At 45.0% G+C, this 24,683-nt stretch overlaps 1 protein-coding gene across 1 annotated transcript in view; it reads right to left on the bottom strand.

The window, feature by feature from the left end:
* NINL (ninein like) overlaps positions 1-22,572 on the bottom strand; it is a 112,777-nt gene extending 90,205 nt beyond the window's left edge. Inside the window, exon 1 of the mRNA XM_081255557.1 lies at positions 22,397-22,572. The gene's annotated coding sequence lies outside the window, so the exon portion shown is untranslated. The remainder of the gene's footprint in view (positions 1-22,396) is intronic.
* Positions 22,573-24,683: the final 2,111 nt, after the last annotated feature.

The raw sequence follows: 24,683 nt of genomic DNA, 5'->3' as shown, positions 1-24,683 counted from the left end.
TGCTGCATGGTGCTTAGGTTGTGCGGCTGACACCAGGCAATTCCAGTACACTAACCATGATGTTTACACAAGACAGTTTAGCAGTGGCTGAGCACCCTGGAGACTCACCGTTCGGCAGCACTGAGCTGAATCCTTACCTTCTGTACCATCTGCACTAAGGGGAGAGGAGAGCTCTCTAGCAGACCTGCTCGAAAGAAACGTTAAAGAAAATTCTTCAGATGGGAAGGAAATAATACCAGAGGGAAAACTCAAATTTCAGGAATAATGGAGGAGCAATAGAAATGGCAAATAACTATGTAAATATGAGACTATTTTGTATGTACATGTGATGGATGGATGTATGACAGCAAAAAGCAAAACTTCTAACACTGAAGCAGTTTCTGATGCATGAAGATGTAACACAAAGTGGTGGTGTGGTTTCTATGTTCTCCTTGAAGTGGCACAATCTTATTTTCAAGTAGACAGGGAAAAGCTAAATATGAGTACTGTAATCTCTAGAACAACCAGTAAAATAGCTATACAAAGATACATGGTTAAAAACTTCAAGAGTAAAAAAAAAACTTCAAGAGTGATTAAAATGGGACACTAAGAATATAGTCAATAACATAGTCAATAATAATGTAGGGGAATATAGCCAATAATAATGTAATATCTTTTATGGTGACAGATGGTAACTAGACTTACGGTGATCATTTTGAAATGTACAGAAATAGCAAATCACTATGTTGTACACCAGGAACTAACATAGTGTTGTAGGTCAATTATACTTCAAAAACAAACAAACAAGCTCATAGAAAAAAGATAACAGATTTGTGGTTATTGGAGGGGTATGGGGAGGGGGAATTGGATGAAGGTGGCCAAAAGGTACAAACTTCCAGTTATAAGATACATAATTATTAAGGATGTAATGTACAACATGATAAACACAATTAACAAACACTGCTGTATTTTTTTGTGTTTTTTAAAATAATTTTTTATTTTATTTATTTTTGGCTGCGTTGGGTCATTTGCTGCGTGTGGGCTTTCTCTAGTTGTGGCAAGCGGGGGCTACTCTGATGCGGTGCATGAGCTTCTCTTGTGGAGCATGGGTTCTAGGCTCACGGGCTTCAGCATGTGGGCTTCAGTAGTTGCAGCATGTGGCTCAGTAGTCGTAGCTCACGGGCTCTAGAGCGCAGGCTCAGTAGTTGTGGCACACAGGCTTAGTTGCTCTGCGGCATGTAGGATCTTCCCGAACCAGGGCTCGAACCCGTGTCCCCTGCATTGGCAGGCGGATTCTTAACCACTGCACCACCAGGGAAGCCCCACTGCTGTATGTTATATATGAAAATTGTTAAGAGAGTAAATCCTAACAGTTCTTATCACAAGGAAAAAATATTATTTTTTCATTTTCTTTTACTTTGTATCTATATGAAATGATAGCTGTTCACTAAACTTATTGTGGTAACTATTTCATGATGTATATAAGTCAAATCATTCTGTACATCTTAAACTTACACAGTTTTGTATGTCAATTATATCTCAATAAAACTGGAAGAAAAAAATGAAGTAATAAAAAAAGAAGGAATACTAAGAAACATTCAAGTAATCCAGGAAAGGAAAAGAGAGAAATAAAAATATAGAGGACAGTTATATGTCAACTGTACCTCAAAAAGCATACACACACACACCAGGGACAAACAGAAAACAAATAATAAAATGATAGACCTATATCCAAACATATTAATGTTTATATTAAATGTAAATGGTCTAAACACACTGACTAAAAGAGAGGGACTATGAGACCCAAATACATGCTCCCTACAAGAAATCTACTTCATTTTTTAGTAGAAGGATGGGTAAAATAAGCCATACAAACAATATTTCTTTATGTGAAGTGGCTATATTAACACCAGAAGTAGACTTTGGAGCAAGGAAATTACCAGAGATATAGAGGGGCATTAAATGACTTCAAAATGTCCACTCACCAAGAAGACATAATAATCCTAAATGTAGATACACCCAAAACTAGACCAACAAAATACATGAAGCAAAAATGGACAGAACAAACTTCTTTTTTAGTTCCACAGCTTTCCTGGGGCAAAATTCTCTGCAGCCAGTAACTGATAGAAACACATAAACAGTAGGTGACAACTGCTGGAGGCTGGAGATGGAGAGATGGAGTTTAAAACTCCTGGGCTGGGGGAAGGGAGAAGAGATGACACACATTCATGAGTTTTACTTCCAGGATCCCCACCAGGTCTTCATGGTAAAGACTGGAGAAAAAAAAAATCTCTCATAATTTGGACAGGGAGGAGAGGAAAACTTACAGTTTTGAAATGCACCCAGAGAAAACTAACCTTTTTGAAAAACCACCCATAGCAAATGCCTTGCCTCAAAAGAAAACTATTTTATCAGAGCCTTATCAGACCTGTGGGGAAGGGCAACTTGACAACTGGAGCGTCTTCTAGCCTTCCTGTCTTACAACAGGGAGGAAAAACAACAACAAAAAAAAAAAAAAAAAAAAGGAAAAACTAAGAAACTTCTGAAGGGCACAGTCCAGGACCTCAGGCCCACAAAAACAGTCTGACTCACAGGATTACAGAGTGCTTTCCTCGCCTAGCAACTCATCACCACATGCACAGGGCTCCAGTAGAAAAACAGTTCATTACGCCAAGAGAGCTGCAAGACACAGATTCCATTTCAGGTAGAGTTTCTGGGGAAACCTATAGACAGTAGGGAGACAACATAGGACACTTGAAGAATCTGAAGCCCCTACCACTTCAGCAAACGTCAAACACAGTAGGAGTTAGGACTTCTAGCCAGAAAAGCACAAAACCTCACACTATACATCTACTTATTTCAGTTCCTATTACCCAATATGTCAAGTCCAGTTTTCAACAAATAGTTACAAGGTGAGCTAAAGGCAAGAAAAAGCAGAATTTGAGGAGATAAAGCAGGCATGAGAACCTGACTCAGATATGGCAAAGATTTTGCAATTATCAGACTTGAAGTTTAACTATGATTACTATGCTAGGACCTGTAATGGAAAAAAGTGGACAACCTACAAAAACAGATGGATAATATAAGCAGAGAGATGGAAATTCTAAGAAAGAATCAAAAGGAAATGCTAGAAATCAAAAAGACAGTAACAGAAATGAAGAATGCCTTTGATAGGCTCATCAGTAGAGTGGACATGGCTGAGGAAAAATCAGTGAGCTTTAATTTACATCACTAGAAACTTCTCAAACTGAAAAACAAAGAGAAAAAATAATGGAGGGGGGGAAAAGGAACAGAATATGCAAGAACTGTGAGACAATTACAAAAGGTGTAACATATGCATAATTAAAATATGAGAAGGGACTTCCCTGGCGGTCCAGTGGTTAAGACTCCACACTTCCACTGCAGGGGGCATGGGTTCAATCCCTGGTTGGGGAAGTAAGATCCCACATGCTGTGCAGCACAGCCAAGAAAAAAAAAATAAGAATAAAAATAGGGGCTTCCCTGGTGGCGCAATGGTTAAGAATCTGCCTGCCAATGCAGGGGACACGGGTTCAAGCCCTGGTCTGGGAAGAACCCACATGCTGCGGAGCAACTAAGCCCGTGAGCCACAACTACTGAGCCCGCATGCCACAACTACTGAAGCCCACGTGCCTAGAGCCCGTGCTCCACAACAAGAGAAGCCACTGCAATGAGAAGCCCGCACACCACAATGAAAGAGTAGCCCCCGCTCACTGCAACTAGAGAAAGCCCATGTGCAGCAACGAAGACCCAATGCAGCCAAAAATAAATAAATAAATTTATAAAAAAATAAAAATATTTTTTTAAACAATGAGAAGGAGAAGAAACACAGAAATGAGCAGAAGAAACATTTGAAGTAATAATGGCTGAGAATTTTCCAAAATTACTGATAGATCCCAAAGTACACATCCAGGAAGCTTGGAGAACACCAACAAGGATAAATATCCAAAAAACTACACCTAGGCATATCATATTCAAACTGCAGAAAACCAAAGACAAATCTTCAAAGAAGCCAGAGGGAAAAAAAATCTCACCTGTAGAGGAGCAAAGTAAAGAATTACATCCGACTTCTCAGAAGCCATGAGCAAGAGAATGGAATAACACATCTGAAGCATTGAACAAACAAACCACCAACCTATAGTTGTATATCCAGAGAAATTATCCTTCAAAAGTGAAGAAGAAATAAAGACTTTCTCAGACAAACAAAAACTGAAGGAATGCACTGCCAGGAGACCTGCCTTGCAAAAACCGTTAAAAGTTCTTCCTAGAAAAGGAAAATATATATAGGTCAGAAACTCAGATCAACATTTAAAAAGGGAAAGCATAAGAGAAAGAATAAATGAAGGTAAAATAAAGTGTTTCACTTTTCTTTTTCTTTTTTTTTTTTTTTGGTCACACTGCATGGCTTGCGGGATCTTAGCTCCCCAACCAGGGATTGAACCTGCACCCTTGGCAGTGAAAGCATGGAGTCCTAATCACCAGACTGCCAGGGAATTCGCTCATTTTTCTTATTGACTTAATAGATAACTGTTCAAAATAAAAATAGCAACAATGTGCTGGGTGATCATAGCTTATGGATACGTGAAATGAATGACTGCAATGTTATAAGGAACGGGAAGGAGGACTCGGGAATACTCTGTTATGAGGTACCTGCACTATCTGTAAAGTGGTACAGAGTTACTTGAAAGGGTACATAGGGACTTTCCTGGTACCAGTGGCTAAGACTCTGCGCTCCCAATGCAGGGGGCCCGTGTTCGACCTCTGGTGAGGGAACTAGATCCCACATGCTGCAACTAAGAATTAAAATGTCGCAACTAAAGATCCCACAGGCTGCAACTAAAGATCCTGCATGCTGCAACCATGTGCCACAAAGAAGAGCCCGCACGCGGCAATGACGATCCTGCGTGCCCCAACTAAGACCCAACGCAGCCAAATAAATAAGTAAATAATAAAAAAACAAAAAGCGGACATAGATTAGTTGCAAATGTATATTACAAACTCCAGGGCAACCATTAAAATTTTTTTTCAAAAGAAGAATTGATATGCTAAGAGAAGAGAGAAAATGAAATCATATAAAATGCTCAATTAAAGCCAGAGAAGACAGGAAAAAAGGGGAATATATTTTTAAAAGGAAACAAAGAATAGTGCAATGAATGGGAAACAGTTACAAATATAGTAGATATTAATCCAACTATATCAATAATCACTTTCAATGTGAATGGTCTGAATACATCAATCAAAAGACAGAGGCTGGGGGCTTCCCTGGTGGTGCAGTGGTTAAGAATCTGCTGGATTCTTAACCACAGGCTGGAGCCTTGGTCTGGGAAGATCCCACATGCTGTGGAGCAAGTAAGCCCGTGCGCCACAATTACTGAGCCAGCGCTCTAGAGCCCGCGAGTCACAACTACTGAGCCCGCACGCCACAACTACTGAAGCCCGTGCTCCTGGAGCCCATGCTCTGCAACAAGAGAAGCCACCACAATGAGAACCCCGTGCACTGCAACGAAGGGTAGCCCCTGTTCGCCACAACTAGAGAAAGCCTGCATGCAGCAACGAAGACCCAACGCAGCCAAAAATAAATAAATAAATAAATAAATTTAAAAAAGAAGACAGAGCCTGTTAGAGTGGATAAAAAAACAAGACCCAATCATATGCAGTCTACAAGAAACCCATTTTAAATATAAAGACACACATAGATTGAAAGTAAAGGGATAGGGACTTCCCTGGTGGCGAAGTGGTTAAGAATCTGCCTGCCAATGCAGGGGACATGGGTTCGATCCCTGGCCCGGGAAGATCTCACATGCCGTGGTGCAACTAAGCCCACGCACCACAACTACTGAGCCTGTGCACCACAACTACTGAAACTCAAGCACCTAGAGCCCATTCTCCACAACAAGAGAACCCACCGCAATGAGAAGCCCGCGCACTGCAACAAAGAGTGGCCCCTGCTCTCCGCAACTACAGAAAGCCTGTGAGCATCAACGAAGACCCAGCACAGCCAAAAATAAATTTAAAAAAATAAATTTATTTTTTTAAAAAAGTAAAGGGATAGAGAAAGATTTACCATGCTAACACTAATCAAAAGAAAGCTGGAGTAGCTATGTGGATCTCAGACAAAGCAGACTCAGAACAAGGAAAATTATCAGGGATAAAGAGGGACATCACATAATGATAAAGGAGATAATTCTCCAAGAAGACATAACAATCCTTGAACATATGGACTAACCACAGAGTACAACATACAAGAGGCAAGATATGATAGAACTACAAGGAGAAACAGACACCTCCACTATTACGGTTCAACACTTCAACACACTTCTATCTATAACTGACATATCCAGCAGGCACAGAATCATTAGGGATGTGATGTAGTTGAACTGAAGAGCATCATCAGTTATGTGGACCTAATGAACCTTTCTAGAATACTTCATCAGAATTCATCAATATTCAAAAAAAGAAAAGTGGCGGTCCCATGGTTAGGGTTTGGCACTTCTGCTGTGGCCTGGGTTCAATCCCTGGTCAGGGAACTAAGATCCCACAAGCCTCATAGAGCGACCAAAAAAACCCCCCAAAACACAAGGATTTTATTGTATAGCACAGGGAACTATATTCAATATCTTGGAATAAATTATAATGAAAAATAATTTTAATAAAGAATATAGATATATACATACATATGTATAACCAAACTACTTTGCTCTACACCTGAAACTAACACAATATTATAAATCAACTATACTTCAATTAAAAAAAAGATTCATCAGTATTCATAGACTATAATAGCAGAATGCATCTTCTTCTCAAGCTCACATGGAACACTCACCAAGACAGACCACATCCTGGGTCATAAAACATACATCAACAAATTAAAAAAAAAAACTGAAATCACACAAAGCATCCTATCTAACCACAATGGAGTTAAACTAGAGGTAAGTAACAGAAGGAGGAAAATCTCCCAACACTTGGAAATTAAACAACATACTCTTAATAATCTATTGGTCAGGGAGGATATCTCATGGGAAGTTTTAAAATATATTAAACTGAATGGAAATGAAAGTGCAGCATATAAAAATCTATAGGGTGCAGCTAAAGTAGTTCTCAGAGGGCAATTTCTATCACTAAATACTTATATTAGAAAAGATGAAGAGTCTTGAACCAGTATTCTCAGCTTCCACCTTAAGAAACTAGAAAAAAAGAGCAAAAGGAATGTAAGCAAGCAGAAGAGCGCAAATAATAAGAAGGAAAAATCGATGAAATTGAAAACAGAAAAGTAATAGAGAAAAACCAATAAAACTCAAAGCTGATTTTTGTTAGAGGTGATTGATAAACCTCTAGCAAGACTAACAGAGAAAAAAGAGAGAAGACACAAACTTTCATCATTAGAAATAAAAGAATATCTTTACAGATTCTGCAGATGTTAAAAGGATAATAAGGAATACTACAAATACCTCTACACACATAACTTCAACAACTTAGATGAAATGGACCAATTCCTTGAAAATCACAAAGTATCAGAACTTCCCCAAGATCAAATATGTAGATAATCTAAATGATAGTTCTAAAACTATTAAAGAACTTTAATCTGTAGTTTAAAAACTTCCAAAAAAGAAATTGCCAAGTGCAGATGGCTTTACTAGCAAATCCTACCAAACATTTAAGTTGGAAATAACACCAGTCCTATACAATATATTCCAGAAAATAAAAGAGACAACCCTTCCCACCTCATTTTACAAGGCCAGCATTATCTCGATACCAAAAGCAGGCAATGACAATACAAGAGAAAAAAACTTAGGTCAGGGCTTCCCTGGTGGCGCAGTGGTTGAGAGTCCGCCTGCCGATGCAGGGGACACGGGTTCGTGCCCCGGTCTGGGAAGATCCCACATGCCGCAGAGCGGCTGGGCCCGTGAGCCATGGCTGCTGAGCCTGCGCGTCCGGAGCCTGTGCTCTGCAAGGGGAGAGGCCACAACAGTGAGAGGCCCGCCTACCGCAAAAAAAAAAAAAAAAAAAAAAAAAAAAAAACTTAGGTCAATATCTCTCATGAATATAGATGCAGAATTCCTCAACAAAATATTAGCAAATCAAACCCAGGAATATATAAGAATAATAATACACTTATGAAGTGGGTTTATATCAGAAATGCAAGGCTGATTTAATATTCAAAAATCAATCAAAGATAGTACCAAAACATCTACTTAACTTCTTTCATTTGTACCAATCCTTCGAATAAAGTAATTTAGTACCTCCCCACCTCCTTCCCCTCCCAACAACAATGATTGATCATTGCAACAACAGACTAAAAAGAAAAACCTACACGATCACATCAGTGGATGCAGAAAAAGCATTTCAAAAATTCAATATCCACTCATGCCAAAAACTCTCAGCAAACTATGAATAAAAGGGAACTTCCTTGAGCTGATGAAGAGCATATATTAAAAAACCCATAGCTTAACCCACCATACTTAACAGTGAAACACTGAATATTTTCTCTGTACGACTGGGAAAAGCAAGGACGTCCAGTCTCACCCTTCTTATTCTGCATCATACTGGAAGACATAGTACAATGAAGGAAAAGGAAACAAAAGCCATTCAGATTGGAAATGAAGAAACAAAACTCCCTATTCACAGATTACATGATTGTCTATGTAAAAAACCCCAAGAAATCTACAAAAAAAAACTCCTAAAGCTAATAAGTTTAGCAAAATCATAGAATACAAGTCAACATACAAAATCAATCATATTTCAGTGGAGTTGAAACTGAAATTTACAAAACAATACTACTTACAACACCTCTGCAAAAAAAGTGAACATTTAAGTATAATTCTATAATGCAGATCTGTATGCTGAAAACTACAAAACACTAATGAAAGAAATCAAAGAAGATCTAAATAAATGAAGAGACATACCATTTTCATGCATTAGAAGACTCAATATAGTTAAGATGTCAATGCTCCCCAAACTGACATGTAGATTTAACATAATTCCGAAAGAAATCCCAGCAGAGTTTTTTATTTGGACAGGCTGATTCTAAAATGCATATGGAAGGGCAAAGGAACTAGAATAGACAAAGTATTTTGAAAAAAAGGAATAACGGGAACTCCCTGGCAGTACAGTGGTTAGGGCTCTGTACTGAGGGCCCGGGGTTCAATCCCTCGTTGGATAAGATCCTACAAGCCACACAGCTCGGCCGAAAAAAAAGAAAAGGAATAAAGCTGGAGGATTCATATTACCTAATTTTATGACTTATTTCAAGTCTACAATAATCAAGACAGTGTGGTGTTCATGAAGGGATGAGCACAAACAGTCCTCTCTTGGTATCTGCAGGGGATTGGTTCCAGGACACCCTAGCAGACACCAAAATCCGCAGATGCTCAAGTCCCTCATATAAAATGGCAGAGTCCAGTCGACCCTCCATGGCCTTCCACATCCCAGGGTTCTGCATCCGGGAGTTCAACCAACTGTGGATCAAACTGCGTGGATACAGAGGGACAACTGTGTACATACCTAAATCAATGGAACTGAATCCAGAAATAGACTCACAAATATTGCCATGTGATCTCTGATAAAGTTGCAAAACCGATTTGATAGAGTAAGAATAGTGTTTGCAGCAAACGCTGTTGGAACAATGGAATATCCATATGCAGGAAAAAGAAACAACGAAAACCTCACACCTTATACAAAAATTAACTCAAAGTTTATCATTAATCTATACATAAAACATAATAGTACAACACTTTCAGAAGAAAACATGGGAGGAAATCTTTATCACTTGGAGTTAGATGAGTTCTTAAAAAGGAGGGCTTCCCTGGTGGCGCAGTGGTTGAGAGTCCGCCTGCCGATGCAGGGGACACGGGTTCGTGCCCCGGTCTGGGAAGATCCCACATGCCGCGGAGCGGCTGGGCCCGTGAGCCATGGCCGCTGAGCCTGTGCGTCCGGAGCCTGTGCTCCGCAAGGGGAGAGGCCACAACAGTGAGAGGCCCACGTAACAAAAAAAAAAAAAAAAAAAAAAAAAAAAAAAAAAAAAAGGACACAAAAAGTAAAATCCATTTAAGACACCGATAAATTGGATTTCAGCAAAATTAAAACTTTTTGATGTTAAAGGTACTGCTCAGATAATGAAAAGGCAAGCCACAGACTGGGAGAAAATCTCTGCAAATTACATATTCAACAAAGGACTAGCACAAATAATATAAAAAGAACTATTAAGGGGAATTCCCTGGCAGTCCAGTGGTTAGAACTTGGAGCTTTCACTGCCAAGTTCGATCCCTGGTAGGGAACTAAGATCCCGCAAGCCGCATGGCAAGGCCAGAAAAAAAAAAACAACCTATAACTGAACATTTAGAATACAACCCTTAAAAAAAACTTGCAAGGCACTGGAATGGACACACTCCCAAAGGAGATACATGGATGGCAGATAAGCACATGAAAAGATGCTCAAGGGACTTCCCTGGCGGTCCAATGGTTAAGACTCCTTGCTTCCACTACAGGGGGCACGGGTTCGATCCCTGGTCAGGGAACTAAGATCCCACATGCAGGGGATCTGCACCACAAGGTGCAGCGAAAAAAATTTTTTAAAAAACAGAAAAGAAAAGATGCTCAACATCTTTCCCCAATAGGGAAATTCAAATTAAACTGCCATGAGATACCACCACACACACCTATTAGAATAGCTAAAATTTAAATGTTTAAGAAATTCCAATACCCAGAGCTGGCAAGGACAGCAAATGAAACTCACACATTGGTGCTGAAAATGCAAAATGTGTAGCCACTCTGGGAAAGCAGTTTCTTATGAAATTAAACAAAGAGACTCAGCAATCCCATACCTCAGTATTTACCCTAGGAAAATGAAATGTTTACAAATGCAAATGCTTACAATAGTTGCAGTCATAATTGTCAAAAAGTGGAGACTATCTTAATGTCCTCCATCAGGTGAATGGATGGACCGGGTGTGGTAACCCTCACCTGGAATGCTGCTCTCAGTGAAAGGACAAGCATCCGTGCAGCCACACCGACGCTGAGAGAAAGAGCCAGCTTAGAAAGGCCACGTGCTGTAAGATTTCATTTATGTGACATTCTGGAAAAGGCAAGACTATGGGGTCAGCAAACACGGGCAGGGTTAGCGCTACCCAAGGGCAGCACGTGTTTTTGGTGATGGAGCTGTTGTGTTCTCATTGTGGTGACAGTTGCACAAATCTGCACGTGTTAAAACTCTTGGAACTATACACATGCATGCACATATAAGTCAATTTTTGTGTAAGCAATTTTTTTTTAAAGGGAGAGAGAGGTCATTTTCCAGAAACTTCTGCCTTCAGCCCTTTAACATAAGTCCCCTGGAGGCAAGGGAACACCAAGGTCTGGTACCATCTTGGAATGGGAAAAACATATAAAACACATATTGTGGGTTTTTTGTTTGTTTGTTTGTTTGGGACACATGGCATGCAGGATCTTAGTTCCCCGACCACCAGGGATCGAACCCACGCCCCCTGCAGCGGAAGTGCGGAGTCTTAACCACTGGACCGCCAGGGAAGTCCCTAAAACACATATTGAATTTCAATAAATTATCCTGCTACAGGCTTACAAACGCGAAGGCACGTATAGCTAGCCTGACCAAACAAAATCACTTCAGTTTTCCTCTGAGGGTCTGTTATTAACTTCCCAACGGGTTTCAACCTCACTCCCGTTTGAGCAGCAAAGGTGTGGAATGTGAAGCTGCAATTCCCTCTCATCTCTCACCCAGTCTCTAACCCTGGGAACAGGACCAGCCCCAGTAAATGGAGGTGGGCAGGTCACCTTCTCCCTAGAGGCCACTGTGGAGGAGAGATGTGGGTGCAGATGCATTCTGAGAGACAAACGAGTAACCTACATTTCTCTGCCTGAAGTGAGAGGCGAGGGCACGCTGGAGCCAGCAGGAAGGCAGGCAGAGCAGAGGCTTTCCCAAATGGGATGAACAACTGACACCCAAGGCTGTGAGCCCCATGACCCTTATCGTTAGAGAAATGTTATTAGTGGTCACAGAACCACCTAGAGCTTTATCAGCAAGCCAGCTGGAGCATTTGATTTTCTATCGCAGCTAGAAATTCTAGGAGAGAATTCACATAAACACTAACTTTTTTTTCTTTTCCAAAATGTTTAAGATCCAAACTTGGAGGTGAGTGGATGTTACTGTGAAGGCTCCTTGTTCACGCATTAGTCAGAGAACAGACCGGAAGGTCAGCGCAAGGGGCACCTGCTGGCTTCAGGGTCCCGCACCTGCCAGAACAATGCTGTCAAGATACCCAAGAACACAGGCTGAGTCCTAAGGGCATGATGTTGCTTTTCTTTATCAAAAATAAGCAAACATTTAATAGGCACAATCTTGCTAATCACTAAAGAAACCAAATTAGAACAACACAAGCAAGAGGTTTCCACCACAGGGTGCACGTGAGCTGACTCCAGCTGCCTGGCCCTCTGGGGTCAAGGGCTGACTCTCCCACACCCCTCGCAGGGAGGAGCTGGTGAGGATGTTCTGGTCAGAGACCCCGCTGCACGCTCGTCCCACCAGCCACATAAAGGAGCAGTGGCGGGGCTGGAGGAAAGAAGAGAGGAGCGTGCTTTCATACCCAAAGAGAGAGAAAATAGGAAGCCTGACATTTTTCACTGAATGTTATCTGAAAGTCCCTAACTGCTCAGAAAAAAACAAGAAGCCTGACCAGAGGGAATAGCTCAGCACACCAGGTGAATGTTTTCAACAGCAGTGAAAATGGACAGACTTGTAAACTGCATGAACACACAAAGCTCATCTTTTACAAAACTACAGGGACTTCCCTGGAGGCCCAGTGGGTAACACTCCACGCTCCCAACGCAGGTGGCCTGGGTTCGACCCCTGGTCAGGGAACTAGATCCTGCATGCATCCTGCAACTGAGTCCACATGCTGAAACTAAAGATCCCACGTGCTGCAACTAAAGATCCCACAGGCCGCAACGAAGATCCTGTGTGCCGCGCAAATAAGACCGGGGCAGCCAAATTAAATTAAAGATAAAACACTACAGAAATTAGCAGAAAAAGACAGAAGTCTAGCACACATTACAACTCCACACAATACGTTCATCCACACGGGAGGAAATGAGAACAGAACCTTCAAGGTAATGGTAACGTCTTGGTGAACATATTCTTTTCCTTGAAGTTACCCATGTTTATCATTTTCTGAAATGTGTGTATATTTTGTTTGCCATTCTGAGTAGTTTCTTTTTGTGGGATAATTGTTGCAATTTATTTTTATTTCAGTCAAGTGACCTTAAAGGTTGAGAGAGAAAAATGAAAAGGGCTCTAGGAGTTTTTCTCAACACCCCACTCCCAGCTGTGCAAGCCCTGGAGTCTACTTTCTGTGGACAGTCAGAGCCACTGGAGATATGTCTCGACCTTTGACACCTCCATAGGATGCTTGCTTTTGCTAAATAATCTTGGGACAATATAAAACTAGTATTTCTTAAGCACTCATCCTGTAATGGGCACATTCCTAAACACTGAGGAATTTAGCTTTGTGAGGGAGGCACTATTATCAACCTTCTATTAAAAGCAAGGAAAATGAGGCACAGAGAGGTTAGGTAATTTGCCCAAAGTCACAGAGCTAGTAAGTGAACACACACTGAGGTCTAATCACACAGTTAGAGCTACCAACCTTAACATACTACCTCATGCCTACTAATAACATGTAAACCCACAAAGCAGTTTTGAATAGTAAAAAAAAAAAAAAAAAAGTTTTTCCATGAATAAGTGCAAGAATCTGAAATCCAGAATAGATAGGAAAATGTCTCTTCTAGCTCTAAACCAAACTAGAAAGTCCTAATGTTATGCAAGAATTTTGTATTAGGAAACCTAACTATAAGGAGAGAACATTAACTTGGATAGTCCCCCAAATTAAAAAGCAGTACTTCAACCAAACATTCCGTGCCCCAGTCCATTTCTATTCATCTGTTAGGAAACTTTCTCTGTGCCAGAACCTTTCTTGTGTTGTGTTGATAATAAAGAAAACAAGAGAATGAAGTAACACGGACCACAAAATCAATTCAGAAAACCCTGTGAACAAATTGCCCCCTGCTCACTGTTATCCTACCATTCTTATCTTAAATTCCAGCCATGAAGTTAGGAGCCTAAAGGCACATCACACAAAACTGTTGATCTTGTTTGTTCTCTACACATATTTAAAAGTCCACAGAATCCAGCAGTGGCCTGAATACCCTGGGTTTCTCCTTCTAAAGAATGAGCCTGCTGTGAAGGTCACTATCAACACCAACAACTCAGTGGTCCCCAAAGCAGATTCAGAATCACCAAGAAGTAATCACCCAAAATGCAAATGAAACATGGTAGTGGAGAAACTAGGCCACGGGGAAATCACAGTATTTTGCTACTGCAGTAAGTCCATGCCAAACAAAATAAAGGAAAATGTTACCATCCTGGGCTGACTCAAAGTTTCCCAAGTCAAATGGCGCTACAAAGACTCAGATGGAGCCATTCCCACATCTGACACACAGGGGTTCAAGAACTAGTGAGATACTGTGGTGCTACAGAAGTTCCAACCACACTCACAGTGGCCCTAGCGTGGAGATGAGCCCAGAAGCACCAGGCACGGCCAGTTCTATAAAACGCACCTGCTCCTGATGGAGCCTGCCAGCACCCGGTGTACAACCAACCCCACCCGACTCACCCATGAACTGAACACCGTACGGGAAAGAAACCTGGGAGGAAGTGCTAGGAGTCAGGGAGCAGCAGGGTCGGCCATACACTTGCAGGAGCTCAGAGCAGGGTCTACCTAGCGGGAACTGGACACTTGAATGATTCTAATTTAAAGTCTTCCTAAAATGCTCTCATCTTTTAAGTCACAGAATTTCAGAGTTTTATGGTAACTTAACTTGCCTTGTACATTATCTTGACAGACTTGGGAAAAATATCCTCATTTGACAAATGGGGAAAATGAGGCACAGACGTTTGGAGCCCAAAGACACTTCAAGAAATAGGCAGTCTAGGACTTCCCTGGTGGCGCAGTGGTGAAGAAGCCACCTGTCAATTCAGGGGACATGGGTTCAATCCCTAGTCCAGAAAGATCCCACATGCCATGGAGCAACTAAGCCCGTGCGCCACAACTACTGGGCCTGTGCTCTAGAGCCCACATGCCACAACTACTGAAGCCCGCGCGCCTAGAGCCTGTGCTCTGCAACGAGGGAAGCCACAACAATGAGAAGCCCGGGCACCGCAACGAAGAGTAACCCCTGCTCACCGCAACTAGAGAAAGCCCACGCACAGCAAGACCCAACAGAGCCAAAAAAGAAAAAAAAAAAAAAAAAAGCAGCCTCTGTTCCAGGTGAGACTGGGACACACACACCCCATCTCCATAAGCACTGACAGGTCCCTGTTCTCCTCCCATGGGGCCATTCTGGAGCCAACTCTGGTTAAAAATCAGGTTTACACTCCCTGAGATAGGGAACCCAGAGGAAGAGCAGTTTGGGTTGGTAGAGGTGAAGACAGAAATCCAGCCTGGAATGTGTTGAGTTTGAAATATCTAGCAGGCACGGAGGTGGAAATGAGCAAATGCAGCCGGATATCTGGCCTGGAACAAAGACGCGAGCTGAGAGACTAAAAAACTTTACACATGAAGCTACTCGAAGCACTGTCTTCTTTTTCCCACTTCTCAGACAAAGCCAGGGAGAATACCATATTTCATCAAATCCACGATGCCACCGATTCTAAGACAAATCACTAAGAAAGAAAAACTGATGTCAAAGCCTGACACAATGAATTCTGAGAAAGCATTGATTATAAGATGCACCCCAAATTCAGAGATGTTATAAGATTGAAGAAAAATGCATCTTAGAAAAGATGAAATATGGGACTTGCCCAGCGGTGCAGTGGTTAAAACTTCGCCTTCCAACGCAGGGAGTGTGGGTTCAATCCCTGGTTGGGGAGCTAAGATCTCACATGCCTCCCGGCCAGGAGACCAAAACATAAAACAGAGGCAATATTGTAACAAATTCAATAAAGACTTTGAAAAAACAAAAGAAAAGATGAAATACTGCAAACTTTTATTGGTGGAAGGTATTTAGATTGCAGTGAATCCAGGGTGGACATTTGTCTTTGTAACTTTTTATTCTGATATCATTTCAAATGTATAGAGAAGTTGTAAGAACAGTACAAAGAATTCTCGAATACTCTTTACCCAGCTAGCTTCACCAATTAATTGTTTTCACTTTGGCCCATTTATCATGTCCATGTGATCATTTTCTTTCCCACCCTCTCTCCCCTTCCCCCATTGAGTTTCAGACTTTGTGCCCTCTTATCCCTAAAGACTTCCATATGTATTTACAAACTCAAGGACATGGTCAGAGTATGATGATCAAACTTGGGAAATATGACATTGCTAACATACTATTGGCCAATCTACCTTTACACTCATATTTTGTCCACTGTCCCAATAATGTCCTTTACAGTCACTCCCTCCCCAATCCAGTCTACGGTGAAGCACTGTATACAGAGGACTTCCTTGGCAGCCCAGTGGTTAAGACTCCGTGCTTCCAATTCAGGGGGTGTGGGTTCAATCCCTGATGGCAGAACAAACATCCCACATGCCGCACGGTGCAGCCAAAAAAAAAAAAAAGAAAAAAAATCACTGTATACGGTTGTCAGATCCCTTTAGCACTTTTTCAATTGGAACAGTTCTTCAGTCTTTGTGTTTCTTTACCCTGAAACCGTGAAAGTTTTGAAGACTACAGAGGCCACTTACTTTATAGAATGTGGCTCAAATGTAGTTTGTCTCAGGTCTCCGCAAAATGAGATTCAGGTTACGGCGGGAATACCCCAGGCAAGTACCTCTTTCTTTCTCTCTCTTTTTTTTTTTTTGCAGTACTCGGGCCTCTCACTGTTGTGGCCTCTCCCGTTGCGGAGCACAGGCTCCGGATGTGCAGGCTCAGCGGCCATGGCTCACGGGCCCAGCCACTCCGCGGCATGTGGGATCCTCCCAGACCGGGGCACGAACCTGTGTCCCCTGCATCGGTAGGTAGACTCTCAACCACTGTGCCACCAGGGAAGCCCTGTCTGTACCTCTTATCAGGAGGTTAACTGGGACCTTAACGTTGATTGCTTAGTTAAGGGGCGTCCACAGCAGGGCAGTCAAAGTCTTCTTTTATGTATACAATTTGGAATAATGAAAATTCAAAAAGAATTTAAAATGTATCAAGAACTGCTTAATTTTTAAGCCACATTGCTGCATGAACTATCAGCTATTTTTTTACTCTTTTGCTACAGAGCAGGGCCGGCTAAGTCTGAATTACACAGGACCCTGCAAACATCCTGTTTGAAGAGGTTTTCTGAGGAGTGCTACCAGCGGCGAGAACGGGCCATTAATGTAGATTATGAGGTTTAGAAATTGGGCATTCATGTTTCTGGCCCAGTCAGGGGGCAAACTCGCCCTGTCACTTTCCTCGTCTAGATCCTCGGAGAGCGGAGACTTCACTGGAGCCAGACCACAGAATCGGTCACCTGGGCCCGGGGAGCTACCCGGTGGAGCTGCAGTCGGCACAGAGGAATCACCCCCCTGGGACAGAAGGCACCGCCCTCCCCGTTATCACGGGGTCACACATTCCCCAGTGTGAGGGGAGGAGTCTCGTCTGTCCAAGGCTCAGCCGTCCCTCCCCAGCTGCAGAACTGACGATTCTGCCCACTTTTGCCTGGTTTTGTCCACTTCCACGAAGGAGCCGGAAGCCAGGAGGCCACGTGGACGGACAGTGCCACACCTCCCTCCTCGGACCACCCGAGTGCAGGGCAGGTGGACATACTCTAGATCCGGTGAGCTCTCCCTGGGGTGTGACAGCCTGCTTGTCAAACTCTCCACTGAGCAGACTGCCTTGTTGGTTTTTAAAGAATTTACAACCATTTACAAAATTCCTGTGCCCTGAAACTAAACTCCAAGTCAGTGAATGTTTCATTACATTACTTGATGTTGGCTCTTATGTTCATGCCGTCTTGTGACCCTGAGAGCGACCCCACGGCCCTGTGTGAACCGCGCTCCGACGGATCCGCCCTGGCAGGACCAGTCCACTGCCCTCCGCGGCGGGGCTGGCAGAGGCTCAGCCCGATCCTAGCATCAGACTCTTCTGTTGTTATTGTTAGTTGTCGTTGTTACTTCCGAGGGCACACACAGCCACGAGGCCCACAGGAGGCAAAGCCCAATTTATTAAGCCATCCACACTCTTGCCCACAGGCGGAATTTGGGTGGACAGTTCCTCTCTTGCCCCACACTTCACGTGTCTAGACAGATCATGTAAGTCACAGGTTTGTATCAACACTGAAAACTCCTCATTTTCTTTCTAATGTAAAGAAATGATGTTGTCACTGAGGCAGTGAGGTACAGTCTTTGAGATGGGGAAGACAGCACGCCCCAGCTCAGCCGACTGCTTGCTGTGAGCACCACCCAAAGGAATTTACCCAAAGCACTGAGAACAGAGCCTGGCACACAGTGAGTGCTCAGCCAAAATTTAAACACAGATCATCAAGAGACCGGGGCTCCATTTCCAACAGTAGCTTGGCCAGTGCACGAGCTCAGGTACTGGGGACATGCCACCTGTGTGGCGAGCCACACAAGCCCTCCGGTGACCAGGCACCCAAAGCCTGCCCCCTGCAGTCCCCACACACCCCGCTTCAGGGAGTAGTGGCAGGGAAGTGGGGGGACCTGACGCAGATCGGGGAGGGGGTCCTCTCCCAGCCAGTGACTGGTTCAAATGGCCCGGAGGCCAACAGGCATTTTACTCCTCATTCTTTTTTTTTTTTTTTTTTTTTTTAAATTTAGGCTGTGCCAGGTTTTAGTTGTGGCATACGGGATCTTCATTGCGTCATGTGGACTCAGTTGCAGCACACATGCAGGATCTAGTTCCCCGACCAGGGATCGAACCCGGGCCCCCTGCATTGGGAGCACAGAGTCTTACCCATTGGACCACCAGGGAAGTCCCCACTCCTCATTTTTAAAGCGAGCCATGGAAGCCAAACTCCCTCTCTCTCCTGATGTGAGTGAGACAGCCACCACCAACATGACACTGTGAGGAAGAGGGGCAACCTGGCCCCAGAGGCTGCTTCAGCCACCGGAACAACCCATCCTGAAGCCTGTACTTTCCTTTTGGGACCTCTATTTGTTGAAGCCAAGACTGAGTCAGGCTGTCTATCACAGGCAGCTAAAAACATAACTGATGTATACCTACAAATGTAAAATTCTTCACTGGAAACTTAAAAACCTAGAGATTGTGAAGACTGATTTCCCTTCAGATCTTTAACAATCACAGTAAATGATGACCATTTTGAGAAACTCCAACATACCAAAATCTTAACTTATTAAGCAAAGCAGATGCCCAAACAAGGTAACTGGGTTATAAGAGCATGTGTCACATCACAAGGATTTGCCAGTTTCCTCTCATGAAATACAAAATAACTGTCAACACACAAAAGCTGGTATGTGCCAGCACCTTCAGGGCTGTGGTTCATTTGAGACTATGCACCAGTCTTGAGAAATGAGAAGGCATCATCCCTTGAAGTCTAAGGAAGGACAATCCAGGGTCGAGAGAGACAGAAAAGTGCAACCACCAGCAGCAGATGCAAACTCCAACTTCCATCAAGAGGTTAAAAACACAGAATGCTCCAAAGGACTCCTTTGTCCCACGGTTCACAAACCAAAAGATGACGACAGTCAGAATCCTTTGGTAGAGAGGTTTCACCAGGGGCTCAAGGTTACCTCAAGGGTGGGGGAAGGAAAGCCTTCTGCTGTCACCTGCCTCCAAATAGCTCCAGGTAGGGTCTGACCCAAAGTTTTGGCCTCCTGCTTGTGATTAACCAAACTGCTGGCCTTGAGCCTGAATTCCTAATTCGTACTTGAAGCCAAGGACTAAGCTAAGCCCAAATCTAAAGTCCAGTTACAGCCACCGCTACTCAACTTTTTAGGGAATGACCATGGAATCGGAGAGCAAAGTGGCCACGGCACTGGAAACACCCTTCCAGGCCGGAAGGCACTGCTCCTTCCAGTCAGGAGCCACACCACAGCCCTGACTCCACCTCTGAAACGTCCACTTCCAGGCCACGCCAGACACTGTTTTGCCTTCTTCTTCTAGATCTGTCTTGAGTCAGGGAAGGAGAGAGATGTTTAGCAACCACCTGTTTGTGGCAAGATCCAAAGCTAAGCATCCAAGGTGAAAAGAATGTGGTCAGAGGGCTCTCTCACATGTCCCAAGTCCCAAACGCCACGTGTGCCATCTTCCAAAAAAACACGAAACGAACTGTCCAGTAACCAGCACCTAAAGCTACTCATAATAAAAGGGCAGGATCTGAACACCCTGAATACTTACAGTTAGAACTTTGCAACTCTTTTGTTACTCTATTTCCCACCACCAGATGTTTACAAGGGCTAAGGACACAGAACCCAAGACGCACTAACGCTAAGGGATTCACAGCATGGCATCAGCAATTGCACAGCTCGCCCACCTCCGAGCAGCCCTGCTAACCGCAATGTCTGGGGTAAACATGAGCTAAAGAAAAACAGCTTTCCATCAAAGTTTATATAAACTCCTCGGTTGAAGGGAATTCCCTGGCGGTCCAGTGGTTAGGACTCTGTGCTTCCATTGCAGGGGGCACGTGTTTGATCCCTGGTCACGGAACTAAGATCCCGGCAAGCCCGGCGGCACGGCCAAAATAAAAAATAAAAACATAAACTCCTCAATTGAAAAAATGTTAAGACCCCAACTTTTCCATAAAATGTTCTCTTTCTAATTTGATGATGTAACGTTATCTGAAGTTCAGGTTCTTTGGAGATGGCTTGTTATTTTTACCATTTGTTATTTTACCATTCTGCAAAAACGATTATCCTCTATTTTTTATTGAACCTGAGCTATATATTTGTTATTTGCCATATAGACCAGTTCAATCTGTAATAGCTTAAACCACTACGGGGCTTCCCTGGTGGCGCAGTGGTTGAGAGTCCGCCTGCCGATGCAGGAGACACGGGTTCGTGCCCCGGTCCGGGAGGATCCCACATGCCGCGGAGCGGCTGGGCCCGTGAGCCATGGCCGCTGGGCCTGTGCGTCCGGAGCCTGTGCTCCGTAACGGGAGAGGCCACAACAGTGAGAGGCCCACATACCGCAAAAAAAAAAAAAAAAAAAAAAAAAAAAACCACTACGGATGATGTGTAAATCAAACAGAAAAGGGACAGCGTGGTGGTAGCCGCTTCCCTAACCGCCTTAGCTTTTTTTAATATACACTTATTCCTGCACTCGGTTCATAAAACTGAGAGGCTGCTGACTTAGCCTTCTGTTTAACCGACCAGTTTTAACTATCTTTTTTTTTTTTTTTTTTTTTTTTGTAGTACGCGGGCCTCTCACTGTTGTGGCCTCTCCCGTTGCGGAGCACAGGCTCCGGACGCGCAGGCTCAGCGGCCATGGCTCACGGGCCCAGCCGCTCCGCGGCATGTGGGATCCTCCCGGACCGGGGCACGAACCCGTGTCTCCTGCATCGGCAGGCGGACTCTCAACCACTGCGCCACGAGGGAAGCCCTTTTTTTTATTTTTTTTATTTTCTGCTTTTAGAAGTATCCTAAGTCCGATGTGGAAAACCTGGAAATCACAGCAGCTGCCTCTAAGGAGCAGCTCACCGTCACTCAAGAGTCGCTCCGTCTTATCGACAGTGTTGGCTGTGGGAGTGCGAGCGTCACTCGACCCTCCCGGCGCTCCAGCTCCACAGTTCTTGCCCCCGACCCCTCCCTGTTCCACAGCGTGGCCTAAGTCTCCAGTTGCATTAGGGAACCCAGCGACCTTCTTCACTTCCATCCTGTGCAAATACACGGAGCTCCCTACGCGGAGCTCCCAGTAATAAGCACGATTTATGGGTTCTGCGACTAAGCGCACTGGCGGGAGGAAAGCTGCGCTTCTGCAAACAACTCACGACAGACAAAACTCGCAGCAGACTTTTCCGCCCCAGAGCGTGAGTCCCTATTTCTAACAATTTTTCCATGTGCAAACTCCTGATACACCAAAAGAAGCAGGTAGGTTCTAGAGCTTCGGCATAGTGGGGGGATGTTTTCAGAGCTCATCCCGTGCAGTAACTGGACGCCAGCAGCCGCCCAGAGGACGGGCCCGGCAGCCTCGCGACCCCAGCCGGTCGCCCGCCGGCCACCTGAGCCAAGGTCCCGGAGCGCCAAACTAGACGCGGCCCGCCGGAGGGCCTGGCTCTACCGGACCCGCCCCGCGCTCCAGGGTCTCAGGAGAAGCGGGGTCCCGCCGGACTTCCCGAGGGGCCCCCAGGCCCGGAGGCGGAGCGAGGCGCGGGCTCCCGGCACTTGGTCCCTACCAACCCACCCTTGTGCGCCCCCTGATGCGCTATCACGCCCCGCGGCCGGCTCACCTGGGCGTGGAGGCGTCTCCGGTTCCGCCTGCGCGCGTGCAGGCCAAGGGAGCGGGTGGGCACTCTTCTCCCACCCGCGTCCTGCAGCCGCTCTTTGTGTCTGCAGGGCCCCGCGCCGCGCTCCTCCCGGCCTTCAGGCGCCGAGGCTGCGGCAGGCGCGGGACGCGGAGCGCCGAGCCCGGGGCGGGGCCGAGAGGCGGGGCCAGAGGAGGCGGGGCCTGAACCAGGCGCGGGGCCGAACTCAGGGGCGGGGCCGAAGAGGAGAGGCGGTAGAGTGGGCGGGGCAAAGACGACGCGGGTACCCTCCATTGCAGGGACAAAACCAGGGGCTAGGCAGGAGGGGCTGGGGCCAACAGAGGAGGGGCCATCTTAAGGGCGTCGGAGGGGCGTGGTCTGTGCTGAGTGGGTGGGGCCTGGTGGGCGGGTCCGGAGTGGTGGGGCCTCTTCGGAAATAATGATGGGTAGGGATGCTAACGCTGGCTGGGGCTGCCCCGCCGCCCCAGGGGCATCTCGGAAAAGTTTAGAGCCTCAGGGAATGAACCCCGGGGGCGTTAGTGATCTCTGTAAGCGATACACCGTTGTTCACAGGTCTCTGTCTAGCATCCTCTTTTGGAAACAAGCCGAGGAGGCCAGCCAGGCAACACCCCAAATCGCAGTTGAGGAAACCGGAAGACATAAAACTTTCGGTTATTGTTTTTCCATCATGTATTCAATCAATAAATATTTATTGAGCACCTACTAGTGCCAGGCATTGTCCTAGGGGCTGAGAATAGAGCAGTGACGATGGGGGGAGGACGTTGGCAAAAACAATCCCTGCCCCTCGTGGAGTTTACACGCTAGAAGACAATTGAAAAACTTAAGGGAAATATATAAAAACGTTAGATAGTTGTAAATGCAAAGTAGGAGAGGAGCTTAAGGACTGCAGGAGGTTGGCCAGCAAAGGTCAGTGGGAAGGTCAAAAGGCCAGAAGAAGTGAGGGAAGGAGACAACTCTGGGGGACCAGCTGGTTACACCATCCTGGGTCTTTATAGTCTGTTACTCTGGTTTTCTCTCTTTCTCTCTTAAAGCCCCAAACATCCAACTGCCAACTGGATATTCTACTTCCGTGCCCCACACACAGTTTAAACGCAACCAGTCAACAGGTCTCAAACTGAAATATTTATCTTTGCCTTAAACATGCTTCTTCTTACGGGTTCCCCACGTTGATGAAGGTCACAGCCATTCACATTTACTCACATTTACTCGGTTGCCGGGTCCTATAGATTTCTGTGTCCTCTCTCTCAAATCCCAGCCACACCACCCCCTGTGTCAGGCCCTTGGATCCCCTCCCAGGACCACCGCAGGAGGACTGCTAAAGCTTTGAAGACCACACTGTCTGCACTTTGTGCGTGCCACCTCCGTGCCGTGGCCAGATGTACTTTCTAAAACTTACACCTGTGTTGTCCCTCTCCTGCCTAAAGCCCTGCAAGTTCTCCTGCTGAAATTCTTCTTCTAGACCTGGCCCTGTCACCTTTCCAGCATTACTGCCCAGCTCACACAGTCTTCAGGCAGCGGGGCCTTCCCGGTTCTCTGTGAATGAGGCCGACCCTGGGCGTTGCAGACACCCTGGTAACCTCTTGGCCAGTTTTTAGCATTCAACCCAGAAATTCCCCCACCTGTGTTTGCCCCTTTCCTCGGTCCTCCCAGGACACCCATGCTCACTTCCAGACTTGTATCACTCTTTACTTCGATAATCTCTACATCAGTTTCCTCTTTTGGCAGTTTCTGAGCTCCTGCGGGCAAGAGTCATCTTTTGCCTCTGCCTGCCGCCGGTGCCTAGAATCCAGCAAGCGTTGTTTGCTTTGCTAAGTGGGCTATGCTGACACCGTCCCTCTTTGAGCTTGTTAGTGATGCTCCTCTGACTCTTTGCTCTTTCCTCCCACTGCTGATGTGGAAAGGGAAGACTTAGTAGCATAATAATACATCAGTATGATGAAATAAGCTGTAATCTAGCATGGGGAAGGGGTATGTACTTTGTAGGGACTCCACTTTAAAAGATGTGAAGATATAGGGCAAAATGGTTTGGGAAGGAGGTAGGGAGAAAGCTAGACGCTGGGGGAAAAGGGTAGGAAACTGTGGGCAAGGGACCAAGGGGAAGTAGCAAACTTCACACAGAGTGAATGGCAACCAGAGGGGGTTAGTGAAGATGTGCTCACACCACGCTCTGCTGCTCTGCGTGAGGCTGGAGCCCTTCTGCTGTGCCTGCAAACTTCCTCAGCCAGGGAGGGGCACAGCGGCAGGCCACACC

This window comes from Mesoplodon bidens (genome assembly GCF_964165515.1).
Source record: "Mesoplodon bidens genome assembly, chromosome: 15".
Taxonomy (NCBI): domain Eukaryota; kingdom Metazoa; phylum Chordata; class Mammalia; order Artiodactyla; family Ziphiidae; genus Mesoplodon; species Mesoplodon bidens.
This window is presented reverse-complemented; position numbering and strand designations above follow the sequence as displayed.